Here is a 12,780-nt window from a genome sequence, read left to right as displayed (position 1 = left end):
GATGAGATTAATTGAATAAATATATGTAGCATACATAAGTTTCAGTAGGAAATACAATTGTATAAGTATCTTGCTTCCAGGACAAAAAGAAACAACACACTTTTGGAGTTATCACCCTGCTGGTCACCCAACGGTGGGCACGCTCAGAATTGGCTGTCGCCCCCACATGATGCCCTGCCAGATACTATCAGAGGACGCACTAAATCACCAACCATTTGATATCAGGAGCAGAATGTCATTGGGGAAACACCCAGTTCCAAACCCGTAACACAATCAAAGCACTTACTAATAAACTAAATCAATTTTTGGAATAAAAAGAGTGAAGACAGAACGAAAAAGGGAAGAAAAAAAAAGATGGAGGAAAAGAACAGTAAAAAACAATTAAAGATGAACAATAATAAAAGGATAAAATAAATCCATTTATTACCATCACACAAGGAGAGGAGACATCTGATGTTGCCGCTGGTCAGTCTGGAAGGGGTTACAAAGTAATTTCCAAACAATGTGAAGTCCATCATTCTGCAGTGAGACGATGTGATGGAACCTCAAGAGCTGTGAATAAATGATGTCCTCAAACATCACAGCACTGAAGCAGTGCTGGGAGCAGGAGAGCACCTAAATTCCCCAAATACAATGTAAGAGACCGATAACCTCATACAGGTATAGCGTACCTACTTCATGCTATAGGTGGTAATACAAGATCATGGGGTGTACTTACTTTTTCACACACGGCTTCTTGTTGGGTTATCATTTGTAGAATAATGACAAAGAAAAATCTGTCATGGGTTATTTGACCTATGAAATTACATTTACCAAATTTTAGGACTTGGTGAGGACAACATGCTTCTTAATTATGCCCTGATATGTAAGGGAGTGTTCTTTACTTTTCATAGGACTGTGTATTAAGCTTGGAGATGATACACCCTATCCTGGAAATAGAATTTCTTAAGATGTTGAAGATAATTTGATATTTTTATAAAAATAAAGAAAAGATTTTTTTTGTAGAAATTCTGGGGGAACGGTGTGTTGAAAAGCCATAAAGGATGTCATTAGCATATTCATAAATTTCTGAGCAATGCGTCCAGTATAGTACACTATCCAAGTGACCGTTGTCGGCCAGTCTATTCATTGCACTGCTGACTTGTATCGTCTGACTAGCAGACTTTATAAGAGCTTTGTTACAAACTACGTTGAAACGTCATGCTGGAAAGAAACATTAACGTGAGGCCTATCAAGAAGCCCCAAAAAAAGCAGGTTATGCAGAGACAACATTTGCATTTGAGGAATTCCCGAGACATCAGGCGACCATACCCTCTCTAAATTCCTCGATGACCTGTTTAAACACCTCTTCCCAGACCTTTCAGACTCAGAAATGTTTATTCAGAGAGCGCACAGGCCTTGAAAGCACAGTCCTCATCTGATCAAAACCCAAGAGACGTGAATGTTTCCATAGTTGTTTAGGGGTACAAAGAGCGAGTTATGAGTGCCAACCGAGTTTTAAAATAGCGTGCTACAGATCATTCAGGACATCCACAATACAAAAAAAATAAATTTCTGGGAATCACAAAAATGTTGAGATCTCATAATACAAAGGGTGTTTCCCATTCCTGTTGCAGGTGTATATGGACACCAAGTCACTCTTTGCAAAATGAATAGACCAAGGTCAGTTTTTCCTCTCTGAACTTGGAATTCTACCCGAACCTCAGGCGTTATCTCAACTTCACTCTCTCGTCCACGTACGGCTCCTGCCCGATTGGCAGAACGAAAATAACTCCCTTTGAGCATTTATGGACAAGACAGCATCATTTATCTTACATTTTCCAATATATAATTTCCCCTCTAATCACTGCTTGTGTGATCGGCCAAAAAAATTACTATTTAAGTGTTTCTGGATATAGTCAAATTGTCAGGAGACCTTTAACATTTCCTTAAACTGCAAAGACTTTGATAAGTGAGCTGAAAATATCCAACGTCTCTACCAGAAAGAAACGCAAGTCCCTTCAACATCCAACCGTATCAAAGCATGATTTGCTAAACCCAACTGGTTCAATATTAGTCTTCCATAAAAGGGTCTTTTAAGAAGCTGAAAAACAGATGTAACATTATTCTGTTGGTCTCTCCAGAGATCAACCTAGCGAAATTATTGACCCCCTAACTAGTGATGTCAACCCCATCCAGATTTTTTCTTTTCAGCAATCTGGGGCAAGGACTCTATGAACTCATACAGTCCATAACGATTTGAAAAAGAATATTTATCATTATTTTGTAAAGCTGTGTGTTCCTTAAGAGGCGTAGTGAGGTTTCTCTACTGAGAGAAAAGGCCAACTCGCATTATTTTTGAGACAAAAACAGTGAAAGGAATTGTGGCAGGAAATAAGAAAAACTTATTGTAGAATTTATTTCAATTAGTTGGGCAGGCGCCAATTTATATCACTGCAAATGTACTGATTTTTGATACTGTGTATTAGAAATGTACTGATTCCTGATGTGTTATTGCAACTGTCTGAAGAACGGACCCCATGTTAATCTCATGTGTGACCTTTACATCTCAGTAGCCAACGGGTCTTTTTAGCCTGAAAGCCCAGGACGGAGGTAGTAACCTGTATCCTGCTTTGTTAAAAAGACAAATTACATGAACAATTCTAATAGCAAGTTTTGGGAAATCAAAGATTTAAGTGAATTCTGTAAGTTAAACTGTTTTAACGCCATGTCTAGAGAAATATTGCATCCTGATGTTAAAGCATCTGATGTTATATCAGACGTTTCAGTGCCTGGTCAGCACAGGGTGCTGGACAATGTGTGTCAGAATCTATATAAAAGATCCATTATCCAGGCGGCTGGTCGTGGCATTGCTGCCTTAAAACAGACTGACTGTGTCTGTGAAATGAGTCGCTGCCCTTTTCTCCAGTCGCATTTTATACCTCTCTGCTCTAACAAGTGTCAGGCATACTGGGCATCTAAATCAGGCCTGTCCAACCTGCGGCCATCCAGGTGTTGTGAAACTACAAGCCCCAGCATGCTTTGCCAGTAGACAACCTGTTGATAGCTGGAAGGGCATGCTGGGACTTGTAGTTTCATAACATTGGGAGGGCCGCAGGTTGGACAGGCCTGATCTAAATCATCACAACTATTTATATAGTGCCACTAATTCCATGGTCAGGAATCAAACTCATGACCCCAGTGCTGTGAGGCTTCTAAACTATGGTATGTCTTTATTTCTTCTATGTCGTATTTATATTCATCGCTGTTTTGAAGTCGTTGTCGGCCTATGTCATGTTTGGGAACACTTACCCCACCCTTAATAGCATCATGATATTTGTATTTCAATGGGAGGAGAAATCGGGGGGGTTTAAAAGTGTTAATATCTTTAATATTTTTTTTTATTTATGCCTTCTGATGGAACTGCATTGTGCGTATACTGCAGTGTGCACATGCAAATTGCCTGTACTTTGCGTTCCTTAATGAATCAAGCCCCAAGGACTACATTTACTAAACTGCGGGTTTGAAAAAGTGGAGATGTTGTCTATAGCAACCAGATTCTAGAATTTACTAAATTAATGACAGCAAGAATCTAATTGGTTGCTTTAGGCAACATCTCCACTTTTTCAAACCTGCAGTTTAGTAAATATACCCCCAAGTCTCAATTACCTTTTTTATTATTTATATGCAGTACCCTGGTTCTACCACCTGATGTCAGGCTGAAGCAATCATATTACTAGTGTGCTGCAAACCTTATTCCAATGAATCTGTAACCAGGACCAGCGCTGGGACCAACTCCAGCTCGTTAAGGCTTGGAGAGTCTGCTAGACATTTGTCCCTCCTTATCTGAAATGAAGGAGCCAGACCATCAGGTGGAGAAACGAGCTGGACTCTTGGCCAACTGGTTGATTGGAGCAGAGGTGACCAGGAGAAGTCTGACAAGGTCTGAAGCACATGGCTACAAGAATTGTGGATATATTGTAAATGCCATAACCAGGGAAGGAGTTCACAAGACCTTCGTTGTGGTCTCATTTCTATCTTATGTTAATATCTTTTGATATTATTTGAATGAAATTCAAAATATATTTGTACCCCTTTGAGGGACCCTACATAACACATTGGGGTCAATGTCTTAATTTCCAGAAAGAATAGCTTTCATATATCCAAATCTTGTATTCATAACATTGTCTTTTTCCTGTAATTCCCAAGTTTTCAATAAGAACCTTCGCTCTTGTAGGACGAACTCCAATACGTATACTCGCCATCTTACCAATGCCAATCAAGTCATGTTCTCAACCTCTTCCGTATGTGGCAGAACAACCGCTAGTCCCGTTTTAGCTGTTTTTGCTCATTCCTTGTGTTCAAACACATACCTTTAAAATGGAGTCTATGCACTCGACCACACAGTCCATGCAAGGATTCAACTTTTTGACATTAAACCTTCTTCAGAAAGGACATTTCCCCAAATCTGTATGAATAACTCTGCAATAAGGACCAGTTACTACCAGTTTCCAGCACTGGTTTTGTGCAGTCCCCGGGGTCTTCATGATGATACTGCTAACAGAACATAACACTTTATCTGGATGACTTTCTGCTGCAATCTGTCATATTTTTAGTTGCAGCAAGATTCCCACCTTTGTATTTTGTCTGTCTTCTGGTTTATCAATCATCCAACTGCTAGAAAAATAAATATTATCATCGTAGAATTGTAAGGCACCACAGTGCTCCGCAGAGCCGTACAGTAGGGAAAACAGTACATACATAAAACAAGGACATACAAGGTAAATACAATAAATGCAGACATGAAAAAAAAGGGTAAGTTTCCCTTTACAAGGCAGCGCCGCTTTAAATTTACGCTGTCATCTCGCCAAACTCCCGCAAGTTGACAAAACCGGACGATGATACATTTACCCTCAGGTCTTATTAAGTGGAAACACACACTATCGCTTTGATTCAGCATGTAATAGGTCTAGATATAGACCTCCTTGTGTAGCAACACTCACATCTGGTGGTGGTCATTTCTTTACTACATCATCCATCCTAAGTCTACAAGTATATACATTTTTCAAGTATGTTCTGCTGACGTTAGCTCTCTGGTCAGACCAGGGGCGGACCCAGACATTTGCCCTACCCGGGGCGATTTTAGGGGGGGGCGATTTAGGCCCCGCCCCCTTTCTGTGTTCTAAGGCTGCCGGCGGCTGCACAGTATGTGCAGGTCCGTTCAGCAGTGAAAGTGTGCTGTCCCGCTGCTCTGATTGTGTTTAAAACACAATCAGAGCAGCCGGGCAGCATACTGTCCCTGCTGAACGGACCTGCACAGTGTGCAGCTGTCGGCAGCAAGCCCCTGGTAGGGGATCCGCCACTGGGTCAGACAGGGGCACACTGGACACACTATAATATTCTTTTAAGTAGACCGCGGGCTGCATTCTGCGGGAGGGCTGCCTAGACCAACTATGAGGAGACGAGATCGATCAACGGCAGTCTTCTCTCAACATTTTGTACTACCTGCAGTGATTATTATACTTTGTACAAGTCGCTGAACACGTTTGGAATCGCCTTGATGGGCACAAACCGTAAAAGCTCGGCCAAGAAAAATCATAAAAAACCCCAGGAGACCTCTCAACGTTCCGATCTTCGCTCATATCTAAAATCCCCAGTGGCTGTGGAGGAGCCAGGAACGGCATCCTCCTCTGTTGATTCTAACTCAGCGTCGCCTGAACCACGCCAGGATGACACACGGCGCCAGAGTGGGACCGGGGTAACAGAGCAGCCTGATCTGTCACAAGTTTTACAAATGCTCAAGTCTCTCCCGACTAAACAAGTGCTACCCTCCAAAAGATTTCGAAGCTCTAGAAGCAAAATTGCAAGAAATTGTTCACCAAGAAATGGTCACATTGCAAGCGGACATCGCCCACCTTGGCCATCACCTGGTGGCCCTTGCAGAACATAAGGAAAATGGTGATGAACTCTTTACAGCTCTAGAACAGACAGTGGCGGAACAGGCTAAGGCCCTGCAAGGGTTCCAGCAAAAGATGGATGACCTAGATAATCGGGGTCATCGGAACAATTTACAAATACGAGGTTTACCTGAAGATGTCCCCCCACAGGGCCTGATGGATGCTCTGACAGAGGTGTTCAATGAAGTCCTGGAACTACCACCAGACAACATAATTGTATTTGACAGGGCACATAGGGCACTACGTCCAAGGGGGGCTCCAACGGAATGGCCTAGAGACGTCATCTGTCGACTTCACTATTTCACGCAGAAAGATGAGATGCATAAGCTAAGGGGTCTCCAAGGACTTGAGTTCAATGGCCAGGAAACACATCTTTCAAGTCCTCTCCTGGCAAACGCTACCATTTCGGAGGATGCTTAAACCCCTCACGGAGGAGCTCCGGAAAAAATCTATTAAGTACCGATGGGGTTTTCCGCTCCAACTGCAAGTCACAAATGAGGGGAAATCAGCATTTCTTAGAAGTCCGCCAAACTTGCCGGACTTCTGTACTACTTTGAACATTCTGCTAATTTCCCTGGCCGAATGACAGGATTGCAATCAACGCTTGTATCCGGCGATGGAGGTTCATCACGGAGACAGGTTTCAACTTCCAAGGAGATCTAAACGGTGACCCCAAAAACGTCTGAATCAGCAGGCACAAGGGAACACTTGGTTGAAAAAGAGGGATAGGCTGCGCTTCCTCCAAATATATGAAGCAGCCAAATGCGAACCTGAGAGTGTATGGGGGACCCCTAAACTCCCAACAATGTTGGATACGTATAAAAATAGTCAGGTTCTGGGCGCTTGTAAAGGAAAGATATATCAATTTAATATGGATAGGTCCACAATACGCTCCGGCCGGAACGAGACAGCTTAGATGTGTTAAACAATTAACATGCATCAATTGACACTGCTGAAATCAATGATAATGGTAAAAAACACTACAAACTCAGTGTGATTGCAAATATGGTTAGAGTGCACTTGCAAGCTACTAAAATATGAAATGACAATTGAACACTTGATTATGCATGCTGAGTGCGAGCATCCATTCCATGGAGAAGGACTTTCCCTGAGATCCCGCTGGTGGTCTGTTCCAGTGGATTAATTTCCTTGGGCAAATATTTTTATTTTTTTACCGTTAGCGCCCATTTTGGAGCCGTTTAGCCCATCACCACTTTTTAATGTTTATAATGTACAAATATTTTCTTATTGTTATATGTTCATGCAAAAGTATACTACAAAATTGGATATGTTAGTACATATGTGTAGCCAAGGTCCTGCGCCGCTCTTTTGGGTTAAGGCCTAGGATGTGATCATCCGGGGCTCTCCTGGAAGTGAGGTGCAGAACAGCTTTCATGTTTGATTGTCGCTGTTTGTAGCTCTCCTCAGGGCTCCCAGACCGGTCTTATACACTTGCCAAAGATTCCTAGTTTTCTGTTGATACTGTTATTTCAATTTAAGCATTTATGGCTCCCTGACGCTCCTTCCTCCCAACTTTCCCCAACTTCTATCCACTTATGGGTCCATAAATCTTTCCTTTTTGTGGTGGCACACATGTAATTACCTAGAATTGCTTGGTAATGGTGGGTAGGCTCAGATGTGTTACCCTTAATGTTAAGGGTTTGAATGTACCGGAAAAGCGGTCCCGATTACTTCGCGACCTCATAGCTAAGAATATTGACGTAGCCTTCCTCCAGGAGACGCATTTCAAACAAGCCTTGGTTGCATAGTCGTCAGTACCCGCACTCTTTCACAAGTAATAATGCAGAAAATAAGTCCCTGGGAGTGGCAATTCTTTTGTCCAGACATTTGCCTGTTCAGAATATAGACACACATACACTGCAAGAAGGTAGACGGTGACGTGTACAATCTCCACCCAAATGTACAGGGTGATTCAAAAGTCGGAGTACACCCTTTTATTTCAAAAACTCTACAGGAAATTGGGAAACCTGAATACTCCAGTAAGGTATGGGTGACGTGGTCTATCTTTTACAGTATGTACCAAACATGGGCGCCATCTTGAAATCGGCCAATCAGCCCAATTCCTGTAGAGTTTTTGAAATAAAAGGGTGTACTGCGACTTTTGAATCACCCTGTATACTTTTGTTAACATATATGGTCCATATTCTAACCAGCCTGCATTCCTAGAAATGCTCCTGGACAAGGTGGAGATGATTAAGAAGGGCATCACTATAATAGGCGGAGATTTCAAATGGGTTCTGCATCCCCCGATGGATTCTTCTTCGGAATCTGCTAGATTTGCCGATAAGCTGTATCGAAGGGTGAGGCGTACTATGCACGAACACCAGTTGGTCAACGTGTGGCATCTCAAACATCCTACAGACCGTGACTATACTTTCTTTTTGCACCCACACAATACATATTCGAGATTGGACTATTTCTTTCTCACACATAACCATTTGCCCCTGATCAGAGGTATCTATCTATAGGCCAGGTTACATGGTCCGACCATGCGCCGGTATTTTTGGCGCTATTTCCAGGACAGGAAGCCGAGCTTTTACCCGGAGGCTAAACAAACTCTTAATTCAAGACTTGCATAACAAGACATTGATAGAGGAGGCCATAACGGACTACATCCAGACTAATGACACCCCTGACATCTTGAAGATATCATTGTGCGAGGCCCATAAATGCGTTATACGAGGCAACTTATCCAAATGGGTGCGGTCAGAAAGCGAGAAAGAATGGCACATAGGGACTCACTCCTAGAAAAAATTAAGACCTTAGAAATGCGACACAAGTCTTTTCTGGATCCCTCCGTTATGACGGAACTGACAGATGCTAGTAAGGCCCTGAATCGATTAATGTCCAATAAAATTAAACATGACCTACGTAAATGCCAGAATCAGTTTTATCAGTGGGGGGACAAACTCACAAAACTTCTGACCCGTGCCCTACGCACGCAGAGAGCCCAACTCTACATTCCTCGGATTAAAACAGAAGCAGGGTCCACATTAGTTCATACTCCTGATATTGCTGGGGCATTTCATGCCTATTACACGAAGCTTTACAATCTGTTTGATCCACCAAATACAGCTATACAGCCGACCAAACAGGCTCGCATAGCAGAATATCTCAAACGCATAGATTACCCCATAGTAGATGAGGAATCCGTACAATTGTTAGAAGAACCCTTTACTATCGAGGACCTGGAAGAGGCGATCAAGACAACACCATCAGGGGAAAAGCCCGGCGCCTGATGGTTTTACCATCTTATACTACAAAACTTTCAGAGCACAGTTAGCCCCGCTCTTGCTACAGGCCTTTAACTCTGTCTCTGCCCAGACATACTTTTCCCCTCAATTTTTAGCCGCCCAGATCAGTTTTGCCAAAGGAAGGAAAAGATCCAGCATTGTGTGCTAGTTATAGGCCTATTTCTCTACTTAATGGGGACATTAAGCTGTACGCTAAACTGATAGCAATTAGGTTAAAACCGTATTTAACCCAAATCATTCATCCTGACTAGGTAGGGTTTGCTCTGGGAGAGAGGCGAGGGATAATACCACCAAGATAATCAATTTAGTACAGTTTGCAAACACCGCCAATATTCCAACAGTGTTGCTATCTACGGATGCCGAAAAGGCGTTTGACAGAGTAGATTAGGAATTTATGGGAGGGGTCCTTAGTCACATGGGCTTGGGCCCTTTGAGTCTGGCTTGAATTGCCGCCTTGTATGCGCAGCCGACGGCAAGTGTTAGGGTTAACGGGGAATTGTCAGAGCCCATTGTCATATCAAATGGTACCAGACAGGGCTGCCCCTTGTCTCCGTTGATTTTTATTTTGTGCATGGAAGCATTGGGCCGCTCTATCCGGGCACACCCTGACATTTCTTGTCTACGGATGGAGGACAAAAGCTTTAAACTGGCTGTCTTTGTGGATGACCTCCTGACACTCCTTACTAACCCTGTGATCTCGATTCCTAATTTACTATCAGAATTTCAGCAATATGGCGAATTATCCAGCTTTAAAATCAACTATTCAAAATCAGTTAAAAAAAATAAAAAATATATATTTATACTTTTTAAAACAGACAAAAAAAAAAAGAAAACATTTGTACAATACATTTTACACCAGGGATAAAGGTGAAGGGACACTCAGCATTAAGTATTATTTAACTCAAACATAAGCAAGGTGCTTCCTCCATCTGAACAAAGTACACTCTCATTTCTTGGACATGAACTTCATCTCCTAGGTTTCATAAAATCAACTCTGGAGCCCGTTTTCTAGAAGCTCAATCCCTGTTTTACACAACCAAAATCTAAATCAGGTATATTTAATCCTGACATTTGCAGATGGAGCAATAGACAATGTCAACAACAGATACAAGTCTTCCTGGATGGAGTGGTGATCCAGCCTGAGACTTGTCAAGAGTTAGGAAGAGTCTAAGTTGCTCAAAGTGTCTGTATCTGGTGTATCTTGATCTCCTATACTAACCAGAGTAACAGCAGGCAACTCCAAATAAACCCAAAATCCAAGGTGGAACCAGCGGCAGGTAAGCTACTCGATTAGTAGAGATCCTTTGGGCAGGATCCTTTCGGCCACCCAGCAGAGCTGAGCCGGCGAGACCCCGTTACTCTCAGGCTGAGAGGCTCCCAAAGAGCAGGTGGAACGCACAGCAATACGACTTGGCACAGGCAGATCGGAATTCAAATAGGCCTGCTTGACAATGGACATGATCCACCCAGCGATGGTCCGTTTTGTAGCTTTTTTTTTTTTTTTTTATGGGCAGCAAACAAAACAGTGAGTCAGTCCGTCGAATGGGGGATGTCTGCTCCACATAAATGCAGAGAGCACGGACCTCATGCAAGAAAATTGGAGGAGCAACCTGAAGAGACAGCCGCCTCCTGGAAGACCGGGACCACAATCTCCTGATTCAGGTGGAAACCTGAAACTACCTTGGGCTGGAAGGAGGGAACCGTACATAACACGGCCCATGGAAGATGAGGTGAGGAGGAACGGCAAGAAACAGCCCCAAGCTCTGATACCCACTTTCATGTCAGGAACAGTAGCTCAGCAGAACCTACTGGTTTAAAGGGTGGCATCTGAAGCACTTCAAGGACCAAGGTGCTGTGGGCAGGACATTAGGGGGCTGGATATGCAGAACATCTTGAAGGAATATCCGCACTTCATGAAAATCCACCAGGCTCTTTTGGTGAAAAAAAAAAAAAGAGCAGACACCTGTACCTTCGAGGAACTGAGGCGAAGGCCCGCATCCAAGCCATCCTGTAGAGAGGCTAGGAAACAGGGGAGCTGAAAGTTAACCGATGCTCACAACATTGTATGTAGGTACTCTACACCTGGTGGTAAATGCAGGCAGAGACTAGTTTTCTGGCCCGCTCCAAAGTGTCCACTACTCTGGTGGACAAACCCTTGGACTGCGAGAGACTGGCCTCAACATCCACGCCGTTAAAGTCAGCCGAGAAATGCCCTAGTGTCAAAACGGATCCTGCAACAGGAGGTCGTTGCACAGAGGCAGTCGACACCCCGGACCTACTGCCATGTGTAGGATTGCCTGTGTACCAAACAGCGCCACCAGTATTACGGGAAGCACGCCCCATTTGACCCGGCAGAGAACTCGAGGAAGCATTGGAATGGGAGGAAACAGGAATCCTCACCACATGGCTATGACGTCCACCACAACTGCCAAGAGGTCCTTGGTCCTCTAGCAGAATCTGGTCACCTGGCATTTGCACAGAGATGGAATGAGGTCTAGGTCAGGAAGACCACACTTCAACGACCAACGAGAGATCTCCAGATATAGAGACCACTCCACGGCATTACTGTGTATCTGGCGATGTAGTGGGCCTCACAATTTTCCATGCTGGAAATGAAAACTGCCGATATTGCCGGGGCAAACAGTTCCACCAAAGTCAATATCTGAGCAGCCACCTGCATTTCAATGACACTTCTGGTAGTGCCCTTGCGGTTGCCACTGCGTGGCATTGTCAGACTGGAGGCAGACCAGATAACCCAGCCAGGCCAGCAACATGGCTTTTAGCTCCAAAAGGTTTATCGGTTGAAAGGCTTCTCTAGCTGACCAAAGACACTGTAAGCAGTGGTTCCCAGCCTTGGAGGCTGGCATCTATGATAACAATGCAGGACCACGGGACAAAGGACTTAACCTCTGTCAAGTGATCTGGCACAAGCCACCAATGGAGAGACGGGCCTCGGGTGACAACGCTGTCAATTGGAAATCCAAGTAGAAAGGGGAGACCATCCATTTCCTCAAGAGGTCCCATGGAAGGTCCAATAGCAGAATATCCCATAAGGGAGCATCTCAAAAGGTAGACACCTTCTCACCAAGCAGCCCCATGCAGAGTATCATAGAGGGCAAGGAACGGCCAGAACCCTCATCGTCGTGACTTGGAGGGAAGCACTTTGCTCACTGTAAGATCTTCTGTGCATTGGTATCCAGGATAAGACCCAGGAATAACATACGTTGACAGAGGAAAAATTGGGACTTTTGAAGATTGATGATCCACCCATGTTGTTCCAGTACAATGATGGTAAGGGTGGGATACTGTCTCAAGAGCTGATCTGAGTCTGCCTTGATCAGTAAATCATCCAGGTAAGGGAAAATGTTCACCCCCAGAGAGCGCAAGCAAGTGGCCATGACTGTCATTATCTTTGTGAAGACCCTTTCCACCATGGAGAGACTAAATTGAAGCATTCAGAACTGTTCCCCACTGTAGACTGGAGAAGGGACTTATGACCCTCCCAGATGGGCACGTGGAGGTAAACATTGAGAATATCGAAAGACCAGAGACTCTACTGCCTCCAACCC

Source organism: Mixophyes fleayi, chromosome 2 (assembly GCF_038048845.1).
Source record: "Mixophyes fleayi isolate aMixFle1 chromosome 2, aMixFle1.hap1, whole genome shotgun sequence".
Lineage (NCBI taxonomy): Eukaryota > Metazoa > Chordata > Amphibia > Anura > Limnodynastidae > Mixophyes > Mixophyes fleayi.
Note: the sequence above shows the minus strand (reverse complement) of the source record.